Source organism: Caretta caretta, chromosome 7 (genome assembly GCF_965140235.1).
Source record: "Caretta caretta isolate rCarCar2 chromosome 7, rCarCar1.hap1, whole genome shotgun sequence".
NCBI lineage: Eukaryota > Metazoa > Chordata > Testudines > Cheloniidae > Caretta > Caretta caretta.
In genome coordinates this window covers 40,157,410-40,182,982 of record NC_134212.1, presented here as the reverse complement: position 1 = coordinate 40,182,982, position 25,573 = coordinate 40,157,410, and the positions used below count along the sequence as shown (strand labels likewise).

Below are 25,573 nucleotides of genomic sequence, written 5' to 3'. Positions count from 1 at the left end.
CAACTGCAATTGACTTCAGTGGACGCAGGAGCGTACTCCAGACCCTGAAATCCTTACTAATGTGAGTAGTTCTTCCTCCGTCGACTGGCCTTATTGTTCACTGCCTGATCATTTTAGTTCTTTGCAGTCTGAAAGTCAGGATTTAAAAATAAATTAATAATAATTTAGCCTGTTCTGCTGAAACAGTAGGTGTAGGACATAGGTCTGATACTATATAGTGGGACTGGCTTTCTAGAAAGCAGAAGTAAAGATTATATTTAACTGTTCCCTTGTCTGTGATCTTGGAAGCTACACTCAGCAATGGCTTCATTGTTAGCAGTGACTCTTATCTGGATTTAGGAGGAGCAATGACATCACTGAGAGCGATTATTTTGAGGCGTCTGGTTATTTTCATGGGCCCATCACTAGACATTGCTCCTGAGAGCACTGACAAAATAGTTATACATTTTGAAAAGGAGTGACTTTTATACCAGCAAAGCAGTAATTAAAGCATACAGTGTAAAAGTATGCTTGGGAGGGTGTCCTTTATTATTAAGAACAAGCATTCTTAGGCTCCAAAATATAATAGTTAGAATCAGGAGCAAGATCCTCCCAGCAGGCTTAGTGCTGTTGCTAGGCAACCCTTCACACTAGCTTTAAGATGTTTGTGCTGTGACATGACTGGCAAAGACACTGTAGCTACTGCCTCTTTTTTCAAAAAAATGGCTCAAGCAAAGTTTTTTGATGACATGTAATACAGCAGCTAAATAAAAGGGCTCACGGTACAGGTAAAATAATTCTTTGACCGTGGGCCTAGCTCTCCTCTCCCTACTCCCTTACTCCACTGAGCTCAGTGGAGTTACTTCTGATTTACACTGACAGAAGGGAGGCTGGATTCAAGCTCCCTGCTTGCTTTCTTTACATATTTCCCATGAGGAAAACAGGAAAATTGCTGATCAGTAACACATGGTAGATACCCAGGTAAATTTTATAAATGACACACTGCTGCTTTTGGTCCAGCATCTTAACATGTAGTTTGGGACATAATCTGAGTAATTGGTGCAATATGGTTGTAACTCAGTGAAAAGCATGTTTTCAGTGTAGCTTCTTCAGGTATTCATTGTGACACTGTTACCTCTTGGCATGTTGCAAGATTGGGTACACAAACAGAGGCTGTAGGAATTGTGTGCTGTGGCTATTTGTATGGTTGGTTCAGGAGAGTATTCAATGCAAATATGCCCTGTTTGGTTACAGTGCAATGTAGTTTTAGCTGTAGGCTGTAGCTATTTGTCCTTCGTTCATATGTATTTTAAACAGTGTAGTGGTTGAAACCCAGCAATCCTCAAACAGATCATGAAATTGGTGGACGTGTTAGTTTGACAAGCTAGAAGATTGAAGCCATTTATTTATCCAGTGAACCATCTTTCCATGGGCTGCTGTGATCTAAACTTCCCCATCCCTTCACCCTGAGTTGAGTGCCCACCTATAAGGGGAGAGGCATGGAAACAGAATTCTATTTGAGCCTTGGTGTCTTTAATGAAACTGCCAACATAATGCCAGTTTCAATGCTAGTCTTTAGTTGGAGACACCTGTCTGCTATTAATTGAACTGTAACAATCCATTTCACTTGGAAGATCCATTAATTGTTGAGAACTTTCAGTCACTGTCAACCTATCCTCGACTTGAGCCATTCTCTAACACAGAGTCTCAAACTGTGGTCCACGAGCTCCATTCAGATGGCCCACAGACAGTTCCCTCTAAGGTGCGTGCCTGGGCAGCTGCACACCAGAGAATGAAGGGCCACCCACCTAATTAGTGGAGTTGCGCAGGCATGGCTCCACTAATTAGGTGCCTGGACCCTGGAGAAGATGCACATATAAGGTGGTGGCCTTGGGGGGAATTAGGGGTAGGTGGGAGGGGGCAGCGGGGTGAGAAGAGGGGATGGGGGGAATTTGGGATGTGCAGGGCTCCAGTGGCCAGAGAAAGAGGTGATTTTCCCCAGCTCCAGGGCTGCCGGGGAGAGATGGCCCTCCTTCCCAGCCTCAGCTCTGTGGCTGCTATAGCGGGGGAGAGACCCCCCTCCTTCCTAGCCCCAGCTCGGGGGCTGCTGCGGTGTGGGAGAGAGGGCACATGCATCGCATTAAAAAGGTAAGACTATTGATATTAAAATTTGAGTTGTGTGCTTCTATTTGTAGAACAAATAATGTTTATTAAGTTTTTTTATATATATAGCGCTTTTATCCAAAGTGCTTTACAATAGTTAGCTAACATTTGGAAAGATCATTAGGTGGTTTGCCAAGACCCTCAGCAGTTTCCAAGTGATCCGCGAAAAAAAATGTTTGAGAACCACTGCTCTAACAGGTTTGAAGAATCTTGTTGCCTGTTATGAAGACCTAGAGCCATCCAGTCCCTAATAACTTTAAGAAAATCTTTAAAACCTTTTCCTTCTAAAAATATAAAGGAGCAGCTTTAGCTTACATTGCCAGGAAACTCCTTTAGCTGAATAGGACCTTCCAGGGACACTGAAGAGAGGGTTCAAATCAACTGTATCCATTGGTGGTATCTCTCGTGCATATGTGGTAAAACTAGGAGTGGGTAGATGAATTCCCGGGGCCTGATTCTCCTCCCACATAGTGTACTCCCATTGACCTCAACAGAGCTATTTTTGATTTACACCCCTGTAAGTAAGAGGAGAATCCAGCCTGCTATGTCTTGAGATGCAGTAGCTCATTTATGCTGATCTACCAGCAGTTCTGCACATCCCCACTGAAAACTAGAGCCTCGCCATAGGACTGCATGAGAACAGCAAGGAAACGGTTTCTGTACAAGATGGGAATGATGTTAGGTAGCTAGAGATATTGTTCTTTTTTGACCTTCATCTTTTTTCTCACTCAATTATATTGCACAAGATAAAATCCTTCAGCAGCACACAGAGGCCCAGATATGCTTCTGGGCAATCCCCTTGCATGGCTATATTAGTAGCAGTGTAGTGATGCTGCTTTTGACAGTTTTGCCCTCTAGGTTTTTTGTCTGCAGACTATATTTATATACCCTGGCCTGGGAGCTATGAGAAGCATTTGCAAAATAGAATTCTTCTTGACTTCCTCATAAAACACAATAATTAGCAAAGGACTGAAGTAAATAATCTGCAGTACAGTCTGCATCTCGTGTGGGCCACCATAGGAAGAGTAATGTAGGCAATGGCTTGAATCTCTAACTATTTATCTCATTTTGCACTGTATTGCAGTACGTTTCTAATGTGAAACATTGCATTATGTCATTAGAGCTGTATTGTATAGAGTCATCATAGGACACCGCATGCCCTGCCATATGACATAATGTAAAATGACGTGATGAATGTTAAAGACAATATTGCCATACCTAAAGGTTCAATGGCAAATGCCTTTTTAAAAGCTGACCTTCTAACTGTTCTGTATGTCAGCATTATGAATGAGGTATGGTGGAGGGAAAGTCTGTGAATGATATAAAAAACAGACATAGGCAACAGACATAGTGGTTTACCAACACATCTAACATGAACATGCAGCGTGTATATGCAGCCGTAGATGAAATACAGTGAGACAGTTCCTGAAATCTTTAAGTTCTTAGGCCAGGTCTACACTACAGACCTATATTGGTATAACTACATCGCTTAGGGCTGTGGACATAGTTACACTGACCTAACCCCCTGTGTAGACAGCATTATGACAATGGGAGAGCTTCTCCTGCCAACACAGCTACTGCCTCTCAGGGAGATGGATTAACTACTCCAACAGGAAAAGCTGTCCCCTTTGGGTAGGAGGGTCTTCACTAAAGTGCTCCTACATTTGCTCCAATGTACTTAGAGACGGGTTGCAGCCATGAGCAGGGACAGACTGGCCAGCTGGGTCAGAAGTTAAGGTACTGTACTAGAATCATATACCACACATAGCTCTCACCTACCATCTTCTCCTCATCAGTACAAACCCTGCTCTGCCCAGCCATCTTCTCCATCTTCTCCCAATGCAGCAGACATCCTTCCCTGCTCTACACTCTCATGCATCTACTCTAGTGCAGGCAGACTCTGCTGTGCACCTTCATTCATCCTTCGAAACTTCTGTCTGGGAAGAGCCTCCTCCAGGCATCACCATCTTCTACCCCTGGTGCAATCATTCAGCATCAATAAACTATTCACCAATGCTTCCCAGCATGCCTACATCCCCTAGGTTTCAGAGTGGTAGCCGTGTTAGTCTGTATCAACAAAACAAACGAGGAGTACTTGTGGCACCTTAGCCCTGGTCTTCCGGGGGTGAGGGGCGAGGGGAATCGATCTCAGTTATGAAACTTCAGCTATGTCAATAATGTAGCTGAAGTCGACATACTTAGATCAACTTACTGTGGTGTCTTCACCGCGGTGAGTCGACTGCTGCCACTCCCCTGTTGACTCTGCCTGCGCCTCTCGTGGCGCTGGAATACAGGAGTCGATGGGAGAGCGCTCAGGGGTCGATTTATCGCGTCTAGATTAGATGCGATAAATCAATCCCCACTGGATCAATTGCTGCCTGCCGATCCAGCAGGTAGTGAAGACATACCCTGTCATAAATATAAAGGGAAGGGTAAACCCCTTTAAAATCCCTCCTGGCCAGAGAAAAAAAATCCTCTCACCTGTAAAGGGTTAAGAAGCTAAAGGTAACCTCACTGGCACCTGACCAAAATGACCAATGAGGAGACAAGATACTTTCAAAAGCTGGGAGGAGGGAGAGAAACAAAGGGTCTGTGGGTCTGTCTTTATGCTGCCTTTGTCGGGGATAGACCAGGAATGGAGTCTTAGAACTTTTTAATAAGTAATCTAGCTAGGTATGTGTTAGATTATGATTTCTTTAAATGGCTGAGAAAAGAATTGTGCTGAATAGAATAACTATTTCTGTCTGTGTATCTTTTTTGTAACTTAAGGTTTTGCCTAGAGGGGTTCTCTATGTTTTGAATCTAATTACCCTGTAAGGTATCTACCATCCTGATTTTACAGGGGGGATTTCTTTATTTCTATATACTTCTATTTCTATTAAAATTCTTCTTGTAAGAAAACTGAATGCTTTTTCATTGTTCTCAGATCCAAGGGTTTGGGTCTGTGGTCATCTATGCAAATTGGTGAGGCTTTTTATCCAACATTTCCCTGGAAAGGGGGGGTGCAAGTGTTGGGAGGATTGTTCATTGTTCTTAAGATCCAAGGGTCTGGGTCTGTAGTCACCTAGGCAAATTGGTGAGGCTTTTTACCAAACCTTGTCCAGAAAGTGGGGTGCAAGGTTTTGGGAAGTATTTTGGGGAGAAAGACGTGTCCAAACAGCTCTTCCCCAGTACCCAGTATTTGTTTGGTGGTGGTAGCGGCCAATCCAAGGACAAAGGGTGGAATATTTTGTACCTTGGGGAAGTTTTGACCTAAGCTGGTAAAGATAAGCTTAGGAGGTTTTTCATGCAGGTCCCCACATCTGTACCCTAGAGTTCAGAGTGGGGAAGGAACCTTGACATACCCTTAGAGACTAACTAATTTATTTGAGCATAAGCTTTTGTGGGCTAAAGCCCACTTCATCAGATGCATGCAATGGAAAATACAGTAGGAAGATAGATACAGAGAACATGAAAATAAATATATATATATATATATATATAATATTGTGTGTGTGTGTGTGTGTATGTGTGTATAATATATATATATATATATATAATAATAATAAACACAGAGAACATGAAAAAATGAGGGTTGCCATACCAACCTAATGAAACTAATTGATTAAGGTGTGCTATTATCAGCAGGAGAAAAAAACTTTAGTAATGTAATCAGGATGGCCCATTCAAACAGTTGACAAGAAGGTGTGAGTAACAGTAGGGGGAAAATTAGCATGGGGAAATACTGTTACACCTTCTTGTCAACAGTTTGAAATGGGCCATCCTGATTATCAGTACAAAACATTTTTTTTCTCCTGCTGATAATAGCCCACCTTAATTTATTATTTTTGTTAGAGTTGGTATGGCAGCCCCCATTTTTTCATGTTCTCTGTGTGTTTGTGTATATATATCTATATATATATCTTCCCACTGTATTTTCCACTGAATGCATCTGATGAAGTGGGCTTTAGCCCACAAAAGCTTATGCTCAAATAAATTTGCTAGTCTCTCTAAGGTGCTACAAGTACTCCTGTTCTTTTTACATCCCCCTAGGTTTCTCAAATAGCCACATTGTAATGTCATCCCATCCAAAGAATCCTGGACTCTGCGGAAATCCTTACTGAATGCAGAAAACCTCTTGGGAAGGTAGGGAAGTGGTGTGGAGAGTGAAATATGCTGAGATGACTGGAATAAACTCAGTCTTGGACCAGTGAGGGAAGAAAGGAGGAGGGGCAGCTGAGGAGGGTAGCTTAATTTAATAATAAATGGATCTATTCTGAATCTTAGAGTTGAGGGCTGAAGTTCAATCCATCTTATTCACCAGTAGCAAAATGACTGTAAACTCTGTAGTATGCACTGTAATAAGTTTAGAGACTAACCAATTTATTAGTCTCTAAGGTGCCACAAGTACTCCTTTTCTTTTTGCGAATACAGACTAACACAGCTGTTACTCTGAAACCTGTAATAAGTTTGCAATTGCATAGTAAATTCCCACAAATCCTGAGATCTTTACTCACTATTTAATCAGTCTCTACTCAGGAAAATCCCACAGAAGGTCAATCTTGAATTCAGAGGGAGTTTTCTGAGTAAGGGCTTCTGAATTTAGCCATCAGCAACAAGGTGTAACTTAAATGTAATAGATGTATGATCAATGAACAACTCGTTATCAAGTTCCAAAACAATTCTCCTTCCTTGTATATTTGTAACTTGAAGGACTTCTTGATCTCCAGATGTTTCCTTTAGACTGAAGACCAGCTGTATGAAAATGCGGTTATGTGGTACAGCATTTATATTTCAGATACATGGCCCACAATTACTGTACCCTAGGTTATTTATTCCCTGTGAACTACAGTCATGCCCACTCTCTCCAATACTGTCCTAATCTCTGCTTTTCACTAATGATGGAAGTGGTTCATCAGTGCAAATCTCTGTGACTCCCTCTGTTTTTTATTTGTGTTTGTTTCTTTATCACTTGCAGGTAAGTGGGTGATAATATTGTCATTAACATTTGCAACTCTCTGTCTGGTTGACTAATGATTAAACAAATCAAGCCAAAGCTGCTTAACACAGCAACACAGTCCACTCTGCATTAGAATTCGGATTGCAAAACTTAAGAGAAAAGGTTAATACAAAACCAACAGTGTGGATAGTAAAGAAGATTAGAGGTGACATGTTGGCCATAAGCTCCGCTTTGGGCTTTGGAAAAAAATAGAACAAGGTTCGTTCTAACCTTGAAATTAACCTTTTTCTATTTTTTTTCTGCAGCCTGAAGAAAGCCTAACTGCTGAGATGTCACCTCTTATTTTAGTGTGTGTATTTCAAACATATACTTTGATCCCATTTTTATTTTTGAGTCCTTAGAGTTATCAAATCCAGAGTGGCCACTGTGCTGAGTAGTGTCTTTCACTGAGCCAGATGAGAGATTAACGCACTTGCTTTGGTTTTTAAAGTATTAGTTCTGTGTCTCATATCAGTTGAACCCAGTGGAATGGTGTAGTATTTACCAAGATTATCTTTTTCAGGATCCTTTTATTTGTGTGTGTGTGTGTGTATCTTCCTATTTATTCCTTTTTTATAGAAATTATAGAATATCAGGGTTGGAAGGGACCTCAGGAGGTCATCTAGTCCAATGCCCTGCTCAAAGCAGGACCAATCCCCAGTTTTTGCCCCACTGCTATCCTTCCCCCCTAAATTGATATAGCTCCACTGATGCAGAGATTCTGTACCTTAATACTATTCCTTTTTCAGAACAGGTATTCTGTATTCATTGAAAATATTTCTCTTTCATTAGAATACCAGGGTTGGAAGGGACCTCAGGACGTCATCTAGTCCAACCCCCTGGTCAAAACAGGACCAATCCCCCATTTTTGCCCCACTGCTCAAAGGAGGACCAATCTCCAATTTTTGCCCCAAATCGCCCTCTCAAGGATTGAACTCACAACCCTGGGTTTAGCAGGCCAATGCTCAAACCACTGAGCTATCCCTCCTCTGAAATCTAAAGTACTCTGATTCGAATTGTTCAGCTTTTGGCATGGCATCCTAATATAGTCAGCTGCAGCAATGAATATTTGGAACTTTTGCAATCTATTAATAGTCTATTGAACTTTGATGCTATTGACACTTGTAATCAAGTAGACCACTTGAGAATGTGCACATCCGTGCATTTAGCTGTTGATCTAATTTTCTGGATGAATTTTGTGCTGTGATTTCAAAGATGTTTCTTTACTTTGCTTCCAGTAATTCTTTCTTACTAAATAAATGCCCTTGGGATTTTTAAGGACGTTAGGATTATCAGTTTAGCTGAACATATTTTGAATTTTTTAGGGATCACATAGTATATAATACTTTCCATATGGAAGCTATGGGCCTGATTCTGAATGCACTTATGCCAGTGGGTTTAACCTCTGGCCTGAAATGTCTGGATCAGATAGATGCTGTTAAAGTCTCAGCTAGATAAATCATTGTGGCTCCATGGAAGTCAGTGGGACAATAATGATTTACAATGGCTGGAGATCTGGCCCTATGTGTATGTCAGTCACAATGATAAAGAATGATATGAGATGGGCCAGATCCTCAGCATACTTAAACTGCCATCACACCACTGAAGTTAGAGGAGCACATGTTTTCTGGGGCTTGGCTCCTTACCTCTGCATGAAGTCATTTACACCAGTGCAAAATGTGTGTGAAAAGCAACTGCAGAGCAATAGCAATCCATGCTGAATATGTGCTAGTGTAAATTACTGCACATGGTGAAGGACAATGGTTAGATCGGACCCTTTATTTCTGATATGCATGGAACACGGTAGGGGAGGATATGGCTTATATACCTCTACCAGTGATTCACATGAACCCTTCTGATAGGTGAATAAACCAGAGACATACTAACTATATGTTTACTAGGAGAATTAGCGCAATTCTGGTCAATGTTTCTGAATGAGGACTTGCTAATATCAAGACTAGGCTACAATGCCTCTTATCACAAATCACCACTGGGACAATTAGCGAGACAACATGGGCGAGATAATATCTTTTATTGGATCAACTTCTGTTCATGGGAAAGACCAGCTTTTGAGCTACACAGAGCTCTCCTTCAGCTCTGGGAAAGGTACTCCAGGTGTCACAGGAAAATGCAAGGTGGAACAGATTGTTTAGCATAGGTAGTTAGCACATATTCTAAGGGGCTATTCAAGGTTGAGTGGCTCATTACTACCTCTGCAGTTATAGGACAAAAAAAAGGGAGAGGAGGGAAGTGGGTTACAGGCTGTTGTAATATGCCATAAATCCAGTATTTCTGTTCAGTCCATGACTTTTAGTGTCTAGCAGAGTTATGAATTTAAGCTTCCAGTCTTGTGTTTTGAAAGTGTTTTGTGCAGGTTTCCTTTGAAAATTAGGACTTAGAATGATCACTTTGTGAAAAGTGTTCACCCACAGGTGATAGGGTGTTTTTTTGTCTTTTATCATTGCTGTGTGAGTTCATCTGAAAGCGTAGTGATTGTCTGGTTTCACCTGCATAGTTGTTGTTGGAGCATTTATTGCACTGGATGAGGTACACCACATGTTGTGATCGGCATGTGTAGGATCCATGGATCTTGAAAGGTATGTTGTGGTGGAGTGTTGATCACTGTAGCCAGGGCCGTCCCTAGCCATTTGGGTGCCCTACGCAGCCCTGCCCCCCACCATGGGAGGGCTGTGTGGGGTCCCAGGCCTCCTCCCCCCCCCACCAGGGTCTGGGAGGCAGAAGCTGTGTGGGGGCACTTTTGGGGGCCCCACAGGCCCAGAGTGACCCAGGGGATTAGTGGGGGGCCAGGAGCAGCCCGCTCCGCTTCCCCTGCCCCAGCCTCAGCCATGTCGCTCAGGGAACGGGACTTGGGGAAAGGGGGTCCCCCCGCCGCATTCCCAGTAGCAGCAGGAAGCGGAGCAATGCGGCCGGGAGCTGGTGGAGTAGAGCGAGCTGGAGCCGGGTTGCTCTGCTTCCTGCCACTGCCAGTGAGTGCAGGGTCGCTGGGGGAAGAGGTGGAATTGGGGCGGAGCAGGGGGAAGGGTAAGAGGTGGGGCGGAGGGAGTTGTCCGGGGCCCCACACCCCTCTAGGGACGGACCTGTCCCTTGCAGTGGGCGCAGCCCACAGGGGGGCCGGCCAAGGGATAGGGCTGGGGCTGGTGCTGCCGCATATGCAGCACGCAGCTGCCTAGGGCACCATAAAATTTGGGGCAATTTGGGGCCCCAAATTTCATGGTGCCCTAGGCAGCTGTGTATGCTGCATATACCTAAGGACAGCCCTGACTGTAGCAGTGGAGAGATGTCTGCAGGTTTTACATCTGTTGTGCTAGCAGGGTCTGGTGCTGCTTTTGAGTAGGTATGTCCTGGTCTGTGGGAAGTTTGCTTCTGATGATGAGGTTGGTGAGTTGTTTGAAGGCCAGAATAGGGGTTTCAGGAAAGATTTCTTTCAGATGGGGTCTCAACTGAATATGGATTGTATTCTTTCCTGAATCCCCCTTCACCGAAACAAAAAACTAAAAAAATTGTATTTTGGTCCAAGGCAATGTCTGGAATATCATTTGCCCAAGCTGCCTTAACTCTGGTATTTCCTTACTTTTCAGTGCTTGACTTTGCAACCTTAATAATGATCAGGCTCTGTGTCTATCACGGAGGTCATGGAAGTCACAGATTCTGTGACTTTCCGTGACCTCCATGACTTCTGCACCAGCCAATCTGGCTGACCCCAGAGCCACCAAAGCAGCTGGCCCCGTGTACAGCCACGCTGGCTGCTGGCCCTAGTGACCACCTGAGCAGCGGTTCCCAGGGTGGCCGCAGCAGCTCCAGGGCCCCTGGCAGCTGGTCCCGCTGGTCCTGCCCCCTCCCCCCCGGCAACCCTCTCTCGGGCATGCCCCCCACAGCAGCAACAGCACCCTTCCCTGCCCCCCCCCCAATTTAGTCAGGGGTATTTATAATAAAAGTCATAGACAGGTCACAGGCCATGCATTTTTGTTTATTGCCCGTGACCTGTCCATGACTTTTACTAAAAATACCCGTGACTAGATCGTAGCCTTAATGATGATGTGTTAACATCAGGTTTTTGATGTGTATAGATGAAATGTAGCGGGGCCTAGCAGATGGGACAGTGCACTGTGAGTCAGGAGACATGGGTTCTGTTCCCACTTAGCAGCTGTATAACCCTTGGCAAGAGGTTTTGCCTTTCTGTGCCTCCAGTTCCCCTGCCACTTTTTATCTGACATGTCTGTTGGATTCTAAGCTCTCTGAGGCAAGGACTGTTAACTGCTCTCTTTGTACAGTGCCTAATGCCCTGGGGCTCAGATTTTGCTTGGGGACTTTTAGGTGCTACCAGTATACAAAATATTGATGTAATTTAAACTGAGATACAGAAACGTGATGTGTGAAATACAGGAAAATATAAACTGTGTGACTTGAGTAGAGGCAGAACATTAAGAGGGAGCGGCCAAAAATAAAATAAAATAAACATGTAAATCTAACATAGGTTGACTAGGGAGGTAGAAGATAAAATGAAATTGATTGAGGACTACAGATGTATATGTGAGCTCACTGGGAAAACTAACTCCACAACACTGTATAATAGAGGCTGAAGCCAAATTGCTAGAATTAATAGATGTCTTGATGGGAAGGTTATTGAGGCTGCTTCTCTGGAATATGTTTGATAAAAGATGATTGGGGTTGCTGCTAAGGAAGGATAATGAAGCTGAACACTGGGAGCTCAAACGAAGTCAGTTTAAAAAGAAATGTAAAGTGAGCCACGTGGCTGAAAAGGAGTTGCCTTTTGAAAGTACATCGTTTGTGGCTAATAGGGGTTTGCATTTATGAACCCACTAGCAACACTTGACCCATAGGTTTCAATTTTTGTTGCACTCTACTGGGTTTAACAGCTTAAAATGTTAGGTCCATGGGAGTCTGGCCTAAGAATGTATGGACCCTATTCCTGAGTCTGCTCCGGTGGTGCAAAGCAACTGGAGATCTAGGTCTGGCTCCCCCTCAGGATTCTACCCATGTAGTGGCAATTTCTGGCTGGTATAGAACTGTTGTAGCTCTATGCCACCTAATCTCCTGCACCCACTGGCATACAGGTTTTGCCGGAGTCCACTGGCCCTTGGCTAACACTGAATGCTGGAACCGCTCTTCGGGGCTGTGATGGGATGCCTAACCACACATGGTGAAAGAGGTGAATTTAACCCACCTGGTTGCACCTGGGAGAGTTGGCCAGGCCTAATTCAAGGTGAAACCCAGCTGAGAGAGACTGGGGGTTTGGAGCAGAGGGGCTGTAGGGAGAAACTCTGCTGTTACTCTCCTGATAGTGAGGGATGAACGGAGCTGTAGGGAACAGGAAGGCTCTTGCCAGGTGAGGAGAACACCCAGAGAAGGTTTTAATAGGAAGAAGCCCATGGAGGTGGTAGCAAGGAGACAAGCAGAGTGAACCTTGATTTCCTGTTCTAGGACTAGAACCCAGTGTAGATAGCAGCCCTGGGAACCCCCTACCAGACTCTGGTAGGGTGGCATGAAACCCCTGAGAAGAGAATATAAGTTACTGGAAGCCCTGAGGAAAATGGTGCATGGGCCACTGGGCCCAGAATTGAGGGTGGTAGACTGATTGGATGCTTGGTTGTGTTGGACTTTCTTTTACCCTAGAAGGGATGGGACTAAAGTGTGATCTACAGAGGGCCAAGTCAGGAGAAGAGGAAGAACACTGCCAGGCGGAAGCAGCAATCAGCAGGGGCCACTTCAGAGAGAGCCTGCTATGCCATAACCAGCTGAGAGGGTTGCACAGCAGTGAGTCGCCTCTTCCACAGGAGTTGTGGGTAGGTGGATGCAAGTTAGAGCAGCCCTTACACTGAGGGCTGAATGTGCTCTAAGCCAGCCCCAGTGTTAGAGGGCTGCAGGGTGCAGAATCGGGATGTATTCTCAGAGAACTACAGTAAGAGTCAAACACTTAGCTCTTCCTGTTCTTCTCATCTCTCTGCATATGGAGGACGAGAACTATGTGGAGAGGAGCTATCGGCCAGAGAACAGAGGCTGAATGCTATATTACTCTTCGATTGGCTGCTCTGAGAGGCAAAGCCATAGCTCATGTAGGATGGTTGTTCACATTATTTAACCTGGGTGTGAAATAAGAACGGTCGACCTTTAATCTCAACCATAGCACTGCTGTCATTGAGATTGAAATACACAGAAAAGATGTCCGTAAAGACAGGAAACTCAGTAAGCACAATGTTAAATAATCTGACAGGTTTCAGAGTAACAGCCATGTTAGTCGGTATTCGCAAAAAGAAAAGGAGTACTTATGGCACCTTAGAGAATAAATTGGTTAGTCTCTAAGGTGCCACAAGTACTCTTTTTCTTTTTGCGAATACAGACTAACACGGCTGTTACTCTGAAACCTGTCACATTATTTAACATTGTGCTTAATGAGTTTCCTGTCTTTATGGACATCTTTTCTGTGTATTTCATTCTCAATGACAGCAGTGCTATGGTCAAGGTTAAAGGTCGACCGTTCTTATTTCACACCCAGCAGGTGGGTAGTCAACCACTGTAATTCACTGTGACATAAATAGCTATGAAAGGTGCTTACAGCCATAACTTTTTATTTTCCCTCTTTAGATCACTCTTAAAGTATTGACACAACTCCCCCATCCCCACTGCATTGTCAGGGTGGCATAAATACCTACCACAGGGAAGAATAAGTGGCTATGCTGGGCCAATTAACGATCTCCTGCACCTTCTCCACTACCCCCCTTCATGTCACACTTGGTAAGCCTACTACCTTCCCAGGCTCACCACCGAGTGGTCATCTTTGGGTATGTCTACCCAGTCAAAACTGTGCAGCAGCTAGCCGACCCAAGCTTGCATCCAGCTACCATGGCTAACAATAGTGACAAAGACAGCACAGCACAGGCTTCAGTGTGGGTAATACAAGCCTGGCACAGACTCTGAGTACATACATGGATCACTAGCCTCCTCTGATGCCCACGCTGTGCTGTCTTCACTGCTAGCATTCGGCAGGCCAGCTGGATTCAAGCTAACTCAGGTAGGTTAGCCCATGCGCAGCTTTTGCTGTGTGGACATATTCTCTTTGTCTCCTCCATGTCCAAATCTTGCAGCTTCTTCCTCCACAATTTATGCAAAATCTGATCCTTCCTTTCTTTCCCAACAATACAAACACTGGTCCATGCTATATTCATCTGCCACATCAATTACCACCATCACCACTAGGGCCCCATATAAAAACATGGGCAGTAGGATTATAATCCATGCCCAATGCTCAGAGCACACCCTTTTTGTGCCTCTCTACTGCTCCCTGTTTCCCCTGCATCCGGTTTAAAACTATTGGGTCAAATTCTCCATTCAGGCCAAGCTACCTGTAGTGCAGAAATGGTCCTGCAAAGCCCCTGGCATAAACTGGAGCAGCTCTAATTTATACTCGGCCGTCTAGAACCCTTTGGGACCATTGCAGCAGCCCACGGTTGCAGGAGCACAAGGGAACTCAGGTCATATGTGTGCAAAGGGAGAGGAGAATGGCATAGAGCTGGCTATGCCTGGTCATGACCATCCTGGGAAGCTTCTATGTTGGGTATTCACCAGTGGGCAGTTTTGCCTTTACAAACACTTTGAATCACCAGGGTGGCATAAATGAGCTTTAGACCAATGAGAATCAAGTCTTTTTAAACCCTCCATAGCTCTGCTCTGGCCTGTAACTTATCACTTATGTGAATAATCCCCTACCCTCTTCATTCTGCCAACGCTGCCAGCATTGACACCCCTGCGTTTCCTTCTTCCATGCCTGTCCTTAAGCCAAATCCCATCCACGGGAGTAAGAGCAGGAGACAAATCGGGGGAGCGGAGGCAGGCTGGCACCAACAACTTTAGTGGAGTGGAAGGGTCAGCCTTTTAGCACACTCATGCAGCCAAGAGTATCGTCTTTGTGAGTGCACTGCTGCCTCTGTACTTCAGGTACCCAGAGTGAGACGAGGGATATGGAGTTTAAACCACAAGACCCTTTATTAGATACAGAGCCTGACCCAGATCCACAAAGATATTTACGCTTCTAACTTCCCAGCCCTCTGAGCCTGCGGGCCCTGAGTGTGCCTGCATCATGTGAGAGACCCCTTACATTGGGAGGCCCTCTGGTGATTTGTGCATGACTAATTTTACAGAACAGTACCACAGCATACTACAGGAAGAAGCCAGAGAGCATGGTCGAGTGGGCCCTTGAATGCAAGGACAAAGCAATTAAACTCCAAGGTGGGGAGAATGGCTTTGCTACTGACAGCACATTGCACTGCCCTGCCTCCCTTGAGGCATCCACATCCCTCCTACATTTCTCTGTCCTGGCTTTCCACAGATTTCCTGATTCCTCACTACAGAGGCACAGGTAACAAACCATCAACCCACAAACATTAACAAATGCCAGAGCTTAGAATCATCTTTATCCTTAGTGGGCAGAATGCACACGAATTGCACACATCACCAGCTCGTGCTATTGTGGCCCTAAAGCCACCTGCCAGTTGGAGGGCTTTGAAAGCAGGAGGGGTAATTTACCATAAATAAATCCTTCTCTGCAGCTACAGGATCATTTGGCTTGCTAAGCATTAGCATCTATTAGCAGTTACTTGCTCCAGCTGCTCCACCATTTCCTGCCTTTCAATGTAATAGCCTCTATTTAACATGTTTCAGGAAGGTGGGATCATCTCCTCTCCAGCATCCGATGCCCTGTCTCTCTCTCTCTCCCCCCATTTCATGCTCCAGTTTGTTTTCTAAATCTGGCTCTGCTACAAGGAGCCACTTCCTTCTTCTGATGATGGATCCCTGATGATGATTCTCTTTTTAAAAAGCAATTCAAGGTAACTAATCAGAATAATGATGCCAGCATCTGTGACTTCTAATGAAGTTAGAAACTGTCAAACTCAAGGTAATCATTGTCTTAAATAATAAAAAAAAACCCTTCACTGTAGCATATTATAATCAGTGCATAATGGGCCCAATAGTCTTTACCACTTTGAGAGAGATGAATATGAATTCATTTTTCTACATTGTCAAAGTGGTGTTACTTGTAATTTGTAGAATGGCTGTGTTTGCATCTCTGAAGCCCTTGTGCTGATTTGCCACTTCGAAGAGCTACAGAGTATAGCGTGTTCTGGTAATGCAGAAGGTATCCCTGTACATTCCAAAGGCACCAAGGAGTATCATGAAAGGGTCATGGAAAAGCTCCATGTACCGTCAGCATGCTTACTTCATATGCTGTGTTCTGTAGTGGTCTAAATCTGGCTGAGACACAAATGAAAAGGCTAGCAAGTGAAGAGTTAATTATTTAGCAAAATTACTGCTTTCCCTGGTGTGTGTGGGAGGTGGGTAGGGTTCAAAGCAAGCTATGTGAACAAACTGCAAATTCTGAGATTTGCAAGAAGGGGCAGGTGGAAATGTAACAAGTGAAAATTGAAGGCTAATTATCTTCAGGCAGCACTGGTCAGGAGCAGGTGTTCTGTCATATTGGCCTATGACTGCATCTCAGGTAAGATGGATCATGCATGTGTGTAAGACTTAAATCACCTTTGAGTTGCTTGTTAATATCTCAGGCTAAGATTTTCAATGTGATCTTTTTCTTTTGGGGTGCCCAGCTTACAATGGCCTGGTATTCAAAGTGAGCCCTCATCCTCTGAAAATCAGCCTCCTTTAAGGGGTCCTCGCTGAGGAATGCAAAATTGCAGTTTGCTTTGGAAAATCTTGGCCACAGCATCTAGGTGTAAAGAGGTTTATGTGGCTAGGAGAGCGTGTGCTCAGAACTATACACTTGGAGCTGGGATATTGCTGTAGATGAGGTACATGCTGAGAAAACTGCACCCATGTAACTGAAACCAGCAGGCCTGAGCCTCCTGTGCGGCATGAGCTTGTGAAAGTGACTTAATTTGTGGTGGTAATCATTTGGTTGGCCTCAAAGCAGAGGTGAAAGTAAGCTGGTAAGAGCCGGTGCGCCGTACCGGGACCAGCTTTCCCAGACAGCAATTTAAAGCCCTGGGGTAGCGGCGGCGGGGCTCCGGAGTGGATTTAAAGGGTCGGGGCGGTAAATCCCCGACGGAGCCCAGCCGCCGCTACCCCAGGGCTCGGGCAGCAGGGCTCAGGTGGGGATTTAAAGGGCTCGGGGCTCTGGCAGCCGCTACCACAGTGGAGCCCCAGGCCCTTTAAAGCTCTGCCAGAGCCCAGAGCCTTGGGGTAGTGGTGGCAGCCGGGAGCCCCCAGGGCTCCTCAGTGATTTAAAGGGCCCGGGACTCCACTGCGGTAGTGGTACTGGAGCCCTGGGCCCTCTAAATCATCCCCAAGCCCTGGGGTTCCCAGCCGCCTCCACAGCTGGTAGCTCGGGGGTGATTTAAAGGGTGCCGGGCTCCCAGCCGCCACTACTGCAGCTGGAGCCTTGGCCCTTTAAATCAAGATGTAAAGACCCCAGGGATGTAAGGCCTGGCCTCTTCCAGTTGAGGCCACTCCTCTTTCGGTTGAGGCCACGCCCCCTGCTCAGGACTCCAGCGTACCAGTAAGTCCTCTAACTTACTTTGACCCTGCCTCAAAGCAATTTCAGGGTCAGGGTTGGAATGGGGGCAGGGAAGGGGTGGGAAGAGGTGGGGCAGGGGTGGGGCCTCACAGAAGGGGTGGAGTGGGGGTAGGGCCGGGGCAGCGGGGGGTGGGGTGGTCAGTGGTGCGGCCCTCGGGCCAATGTACTAGTCCTCATGTGGCCCTCGTGGTCATTTGAGTTTGCTGCCCCTGCTTTAGCCCCTGCCCAAGGAGGATGGTCTACTGGATAGCATTCAACTCTTGGCTCAGCCTTTCTGTGCTCCTTTCTCCTCTTAAGCCCTGGGGTAGGGGAATTTGCCAGGAATGGGGCCTGGGCTTGTTGGGGGCAAGTGCTGTGGAAATCTTGTGCACTTAGGTTGCTCATCAGACAACCCCATTTCTAAGTTATACCAGAGGCCACTCCAGCTCCCAGAGCAGTGCAGGATCAGAAGGGTGCAACTCCCCATCTACCTTCACTGTCTTCTGGACTGCCTCTCTGAGAAAGTCAGCATGGAATCCTGCCCCAGGTGCTTAGAGAGAAGTCATCTTCCAATTAAAAAGCTAAATACTTTCCCGCATATTGCCTTGTGTACAATGAATCTTCATTAAATCATAAATGAGTCGGTTTCAAGTGTAAAGAAACCCTCCCAAGTTGGAGGTACATACAAAAATGCTCTGAAGAAGTTCCTCCTTCTTCTGGAATATCACATTGGGAGCATTTTATGCTGTTCCCAGATCATCATATTATTTGTGTAAACATTTGCTCCAAAGGTAGAGAACAAAGTTCTGGGATATTGTAAAAACATGATTCCAAATCATGGTTGGTTCTTATGAAATGTCTTCAGGTCAATATTTGCTTTTCTCCATGGGATAACTTTCTTTATCCATGGGATTCTTTTTTCTTTTGTAAAGTAATCTGTGACTCTGGATCTTGGATTCTGGATCTAAGAATAAAACACTTTCATAAACATCCAGAGGCGCACAAATTTATATTTAGTACTTGTGTTATGGGAGTATGAAGAGGCCAGTTGTGCTGAGTGCTATCCATACACATAGTAAGAAACTCCCTTCCCCCCCACGTGCCCCCAAGAACTTCATCTAAAAATACAAGATAGGCAAAAATACAGACAGGAGTATTATCCCTGTTAAATGAAGCCACTTGGCCAAGGTCAGACAGGGAGTCTTTGGCAGAGCTGGAAACTGAACCCAGACCTCCTGAATCCCAGTCTAACCCCTTAATGGCCTAAATATGTATTTGCATGGGTGTATTCTTTAGAAGATCAGGTGTATTTTATAATGCAAATCAGGAGAATCTCCACTTCTGAGAGTACGCAGATTACTGTAATCCAGTGTGCAGAGTGCTGGAAAGAGGGTCTTCACTTGAAGCAGAAGTCTTCATAAACATAGTATCAATTGAAAATAGGATTACAAACTTTGTTTCATTTAGATTAAATTTCCTTTTGAAATTAAAAAAATGTGCTTCTCTAATTCAACTGATCACTTATGTGCTGTGAAAAATTAGATTTTCTCAGGTGGTGCATCCAGCCAAAGGGGACCAGAATTGCCAACCACAAGCATTTAAAAATCATGACTAAGGCCCCTCCAAAAATGTGAATGTCTTAAAAATAAGACCCCTCATTAAACCCCTCAAATTAGTATTTCACTTTTGAAGGTGGAATCTTTAACGTTCATATTTTCTTCTTTGCAACCATGAGGGCTAGCAATCTACTTTTTAAAAATGAAAACTGACATTCTCTCACAGTGACGATTCCAGGAGCTGAGGTTTTAAGAATCACCAAACGTCAGCACACTCTTGATAAAATCCCAAGAGCTGGTGAGAGGTGGGGACTTATCTCAAAGATGAATGCTGTAGTGATGATCTTTGCCTTGTTGTCTCGTTTTCACTACTTATGTGATTCTCTTTCCTTTGCTCCCAAGACTGGGGGAAATCCACCACTGGTGTAAGCGGGTGCCACTTTGAGTTCAGTGGAATTGCTGCTTCTTTCACCAGTGGTGAATTTGATCCAATGTCTCTTTGGACTAGATTCAACTCTCTTTGGAGCCCAAGGAAAACCACCCATTGATTTCAGTGGTTGAGGAGGGGGCAGGAAGGTTGACTGGGTTTCAAGTGAATGTTCTCTTCTCTTCGCCAAGGTCCTTCTGGCTTCTATACCTCTTTGCTTGCATGTATACTCCTCTATTCCAGTCACTGCTCTAGGCAGTTTGAGGCCCTTCGTGAGGAGATCTGGTAGACGAACTAGATAATCTCCTAGGACTTTTTCATCACTAACATCTGTGATTGTCTTCCTTTCTGATTCTTATAGGAACCCCCTAATTATAGCACTGCTGTTACAATGAAGGCTGTTTAAGAAAACTGACATCTTCCAAGCTTGATGAACGGCTTTAATAATTAGACAATGGGGTTTTCTTTCTTTTCCTCCTGCTGACTATTGCTTGAGTCTGCTTGGAATAAACCAGATAACAATGTTCCCCCTCTTACAGGCATTTGAGTAATAGAGAAACATTTAAAATTGTGTAAAAGGAACAGTAAATGGAACAAATGACCTTGTGTTCATTTCATCCTCCCACCAATCACAAAAAACTTTACCTAATTAACATTGGGATCCTTGCCTTCACAGCTTCAGCTCCCTCGGTGGTGAAAAGGCAGCAGGGCCCAGATCCACAAAGATATTGAGGCTCCTAATTCCCCTTGAAATCAATGAGTGTTAGGAACCTAAATACCTTTTTGGTCTGGGCCCAATCATTTAGTTGCACTGACATCACCAAAGGAAGGTTAGCTTTGCTGAGATAGTGGCTATAATATTATCCTGTCAAATAAAATACATACCATGGTACGTTATGCATATATATGCCCTATGTGTAAACTTCCAACCTGATACCAATTTACGAGACCTGGTGTCTTGGCCAAATTACAACCATGGGCTATGGTGCTGCATGAGAATTTACTCACATGGACACCCTAAACCTATGGAGTGTTGTGGAAGTCAGGGAACTCCATGTAGAATCAGGGGTCTGATGCAAAGCTTGGTCCTTCATGCTATTATACAAAACTAATTATTCAAGGACATAAGGGTATAGCAGGGCATTGTATAGGAATGTGTAGATCTACAAGATGCTCTAAATAGCATCTGCAATATTAGCACCTGACCTAGGACATCTGTAAACTACCAAGTTGTCATTTCCAAAGTGCATAAAACAGAGCAATGGAAAGATGCTAAAGTGATAGTGACTCTCTTTAAGAGCATATGAGTTGTCATGACATAGGAATGACTATACTGGATCAGACCAATGGTCCATCCAGCCCTGTTTTTTTTTTTCTCATAGTGGCCAGTGCCAGATGCTTCAGAGGGAATGAACAGGACAATTTCAAGTGATCCATCCCCTGTCGTCCTGTCCCAGCTTCTGGCAGTTGGAGATTTAGGGAAAGTAAACCTCCAACATGGGGTTGCATCTCCGGCCATCTTGGCTAACAGCCATTGATGGACCTACCTTCTGTTAACTTATCTAATTTAGTTATAACTTTGGCCTTCAGTTTTACAGATTTAACCACAAACTTCCTGTGAGTAGTCCTTTGTTCAAGTTTTTTGAGTTCATTTGCTGTCCATTTGCCAATGTTCTCATAATCTTTGCAATTTCTTTCTGCAATTAATTTCTGGAAAAGCCAAATGGAAGGAAAGAAACACATGGAGCAGGTGTGTTGCAAGTCAGGGCTGAAGTGTATTGACAGGGCTGCTTGGAGAGCATCTGCTCCAGGCCATGCTGTCCTTCTCTCACTGAGAAACAATCTCCCTCTTTATTTAATTAAAAAAAAAAGAGACAGAGAAATGTTAGAGTATTTAAACTTGAAATGTGGGTGCTGTGTAGAAAATGTCCTAAGTGTATGGAACAAACAATCCCTTCTGCTATATGCCCATAGCAAACCTCACAACTTGGCTTAGGGAGAGGAAAGGTGGCTGTAGTATCCTCACCATCACTCAGCTCTCTGTCTTCCCTTTAAAGCAGTTATGGCTAGGGGTCTCTGCATTGCACAAGGGGCAGAGAGGCTCAGCTCCTGGAAGCAATAGTATGATTAATTTGTAGTAATTATTATTATGGTAGCACCTACAGCGCTCCGCTGAGGCCATGCGTACACTAGGAGTGCTTTGCCAGTATAGGAAAACCAGTATTCAATACCAGCAAAGTGCTTGGGATGTGGAGGTAGCTTATATTGGCACACCTGTGTTTTTATTGGTATAGCTTATTCCACCACCTCTGAACAAAGCAAGCTATGTGACTTAGTGAGCGGCAGTGGAGTTATTCCTTAAACTACAAAGTCAAGAGAAGTGCGATGTTGATCTCGCCGCACGTAGTAGCTATGACACGAGACTGCCTGTGGCATTCATGGAGGTGCTAACCACAGTGGAACGCCACTTTTGGGCTCAGGAAACAAGCACTGAGTGGTGGGATCACATTGTGATGCATGTCTGGGATGACAAGCAGTGACTGCAGAACTTTCGCATGAGGAAAGTCACATTCATGGGACTGTGTGATGAGCTCGCCCCAGCCCTATGGCGCAAGGACACGAGAATGAGAGCTGCCCTGTTGCTGGAGAAGCGCTTGGCGATTGCACTGTGGAAGCTGGCTACTCCGGACTGCTACCGATCGGTCACTAACCAGTTCAGAGTGGGAAAGTCAACTGTTGGAGTTGTGCTGATGAAAGTGTGCAGGGCCATTAATCGCATCCTTCTCCGAAAGACCGTGACTCTGGGCAATGTGCGTGACATTGTGGATGGCTTTGCATGATTGGGTTTCCTTAACTGTGGAGGGGCGACCGATGGCACGCACATTCCAACTCTGGCACCAGATCACTTAGTCACCGAGTACATTAATCGCAAGGGGGTATTTCTCAATGGTTCTCCAGGCACTTGTGGATCACTGTAGGCATTTCACAGACATTAACGCAGTCTGGTCGGGAAAGGTGAATGATGCACGCATCCTTCAGAACAGTGACCTGTTCAAGAAGCTGCAAGCAGGGACTTTCTTCCCTGACCAGAAGATCACCATAGGGGAAGTAGAAATGCCCATTTTGATCCTGGGAGACCTCGCCTGCCCCTTTATGCCATGGCTCATGAAGCCATACACGGGGAAACTTGACAACAGCAAGCTGAGCAAGTGCAGAATGACTGGAGTGTGCATTTGGCCATTTAAAAGCCCACTGGGGATGCCTGTATGGGAAGCTGGACTTGCCCGATGACAATATTCCTATGCTTATAGCTGCATGCTTTACACTCCATAATATTTGTGAAGGGAAGGGTGAAAGCTTCACTCAGGGCTGGACCGCAGAGGCTCAGCACCTGGAGACTGAGTTTGAACAGTCAGAGACCAGGGCTATTAGAGGGGCACAGCGCGGGGCCAAAAGAATCAGGGATGCTTTGAAGCGGCAATTTGAAGCTGAAAGCCACTAATATTTGTTTCAATGCTTCATAGAATCATAGAATATCAGGGTTGGAAGGGACCTCAGGAGGGCATCTAGTCCAACCCCCTGCTCAAAGCAGGACTGATCCCCAATAAAATCATCCCAGCCAGGGCTTTGTCAAGCCTGACCTTAAAAACTTCTAAGGAAGGAGATTCCACCACCTCCTCAGGTAACGCATTCCAGTGTCTCACCACCCTCTTAGTGAAAAATTTTTTCCTAATATCCAACCTAAATCTCCCCCACTACAACTTGAGACCTTTACTCCTTGTTCTGTCATCTGCTACCACTGAGAACAGTCTAGAGCCATCCTCTTTGGAACCCCCTTTCAGGTAGTTGAAAGCAGCTATCAAATCCCCCCTCATTCTTCTCTTCCGTAGACTAAACATCCCCAGTTCCCTCAGCCTCTCCTCATAAGTCATGTGTTCCAGCCCCCTAATCATTTTTGTTGCACTCTGGTGGACTCTTTCCAATTTTTCCACACCCTTCTTATAGTGTGGGGCCCAAAACTGGACACAGTACTCCAGATGAGGCCTCACCAGTGTCGAAAAGAGGGGAACGATCACGTCCCTCGATCTGCTGGCAGTGCCCCTACTTATACATCCCAAAATGCCATTGGCCTTCTTGGCAACAAGGGCACACTGTTGACTCATATCCAGCTTCTCGTCCACTGTAACCCCTAGGTCCTTTTCTGCAGAACTGCTGCCGAGCCATTCGGTCCCTAGTCTGTAGCGCTGCATGGGATTCTTCCGTCCTAAGTGCAGGACTCTGCACTTGTCCTTGTTGAACCTCATCAGATTTCTTTTGGCCCAATCCTCCAATTTGTCTAGGTCCCTCTGTATCCTATCCCTACCCTCCAGCGTATCTACCTCTCCTCCCAGTTTACTGTCATCTGCAAACTTGCTGAGGGTGCAATCCACACCATCCTCCAGATCATTTGATATTGATATTGAAGATATTGAACAAAACCGGCCCCAGGACCGACCCTTGGGGCACTCCACTTGATACCGGCTGCCAACTAGACATGGAGCCATTGATCACTACCCGTTGAGCCCAACAATCTAGCCAGCTTTCTATCTACCTTATAGTCCATTCATCCAGCCCATACTACTTTAACTGCTGGCAAGAATACTGTGGGAGACAGTATCAAAAGCTTTGCTAAAGTCAAGGAACAACACGTCCACTGCTTTCCCTTCATCCACAGAACCAGTTATCTCGTCATAGAAGGCAATTAGATTAGTCAGGCATGACTTGCCCTTGGTGAATCCATGCTGACTGTTCCTGATCACTTTCCTCTCGTCTAAGTGCTTCAGAATTGATTCCTTGAGGACCTGCTCCATGATTTTTCCAGGGACTGAGGTGAGGCTGACTGGCCTGTAGTTCCCAGGATCCTCCTCCTTCCCTTTTTTAAAGATGGGCACTACATTAGCCTTTTTCCAGTTGTCCGGGACTTCCCCCGATCGCCATGAGTTTTCAGAGATAATGCTAGGAGGTGATTGGTGCACATGATGGAAGAAGGGACCTTAACATAATTGTATGTTGCTTTGCAGTGCTCCTTTTTGTTTTCATTTAATAGAATAAAGATTGCTTTCAAACAAACAATTCTTTTATTGAAAGACAACAACCAGAGGAGAGAGTCAAACAAAAAAAAATCATCAGCAGGGAGGAGTATGGGGGAAGGGAAGGTATCAAAGAAGGAGAGGTCCCGGGACAGCTACAGATTTGTGTATGTCCAGGGATCATACCCAACTTTCTCCTTTGGAGTACGACGCAGCGGATGCTGGACTTCAGCAGGCCAAACTGCAGAGGGATGGGTGCTGAGTGCAGTGGGTAGTGGGAGTCCACACTGCTGGATTGTGAGGAGGGAGGAGTGGAATGCTGCGAGTAGAGACTGGAGCCAGGAGGTTGATAAGTGTGTTGGCGGTGTGAGGGGGGAACGCATGGGAAAATGTTTTGCAGCAGAGGCTGCAGGGGAGGGTGGGCACAGAGCTGCTAGGTTTGCAGTGCTGGTATCGCCTGCAGCGTGTCCGCTTGGCGCTCCATAACTGTTAAGAGCTGCTCCGTGGCTTCTTTCTGGTGTGCGCCACGTTCTCTTTTCGGTCTCTCTTCTTGCTGTCCTGCCACTCCTTCAATTCTTCTATTTCTTGGTGGTGGAGTGCATCATAGCTTTGTTATCATAGCTGCCCACAATCAAATTCCTTCATTCTTACAAATTAGATATTGGGCCTTCAATGAAAGTCGCACGTGGTCTTAGAGCTCCATTTACTATGTGAAAATTTGCCTCAGAAGAATAGGTCCACATGGCCAACTGTAGTGGTCAGAATCCTGCTGCTGCTGGTCAAGAATGAGGAAAGAGACACATCTGTGTGTATGCCCCTGATCCTAAGGCCCTTTATCCTCACACATAAAGTCCTCCT

General features: G+C 45.2%; 1 long non-coding RNA gene across 1 annotated transcript in view; it reads right to left on the bottom strand.

The window, feature by feature from the left end:
* Positions 1–25,573, bottom strand: part of LOC125640100 (uncharacterized) — a 183,913-nt gene that overhangs the window by 112,695 nt on the left and 45,645 nt on the right. The window lies entirely within an intron of this gene.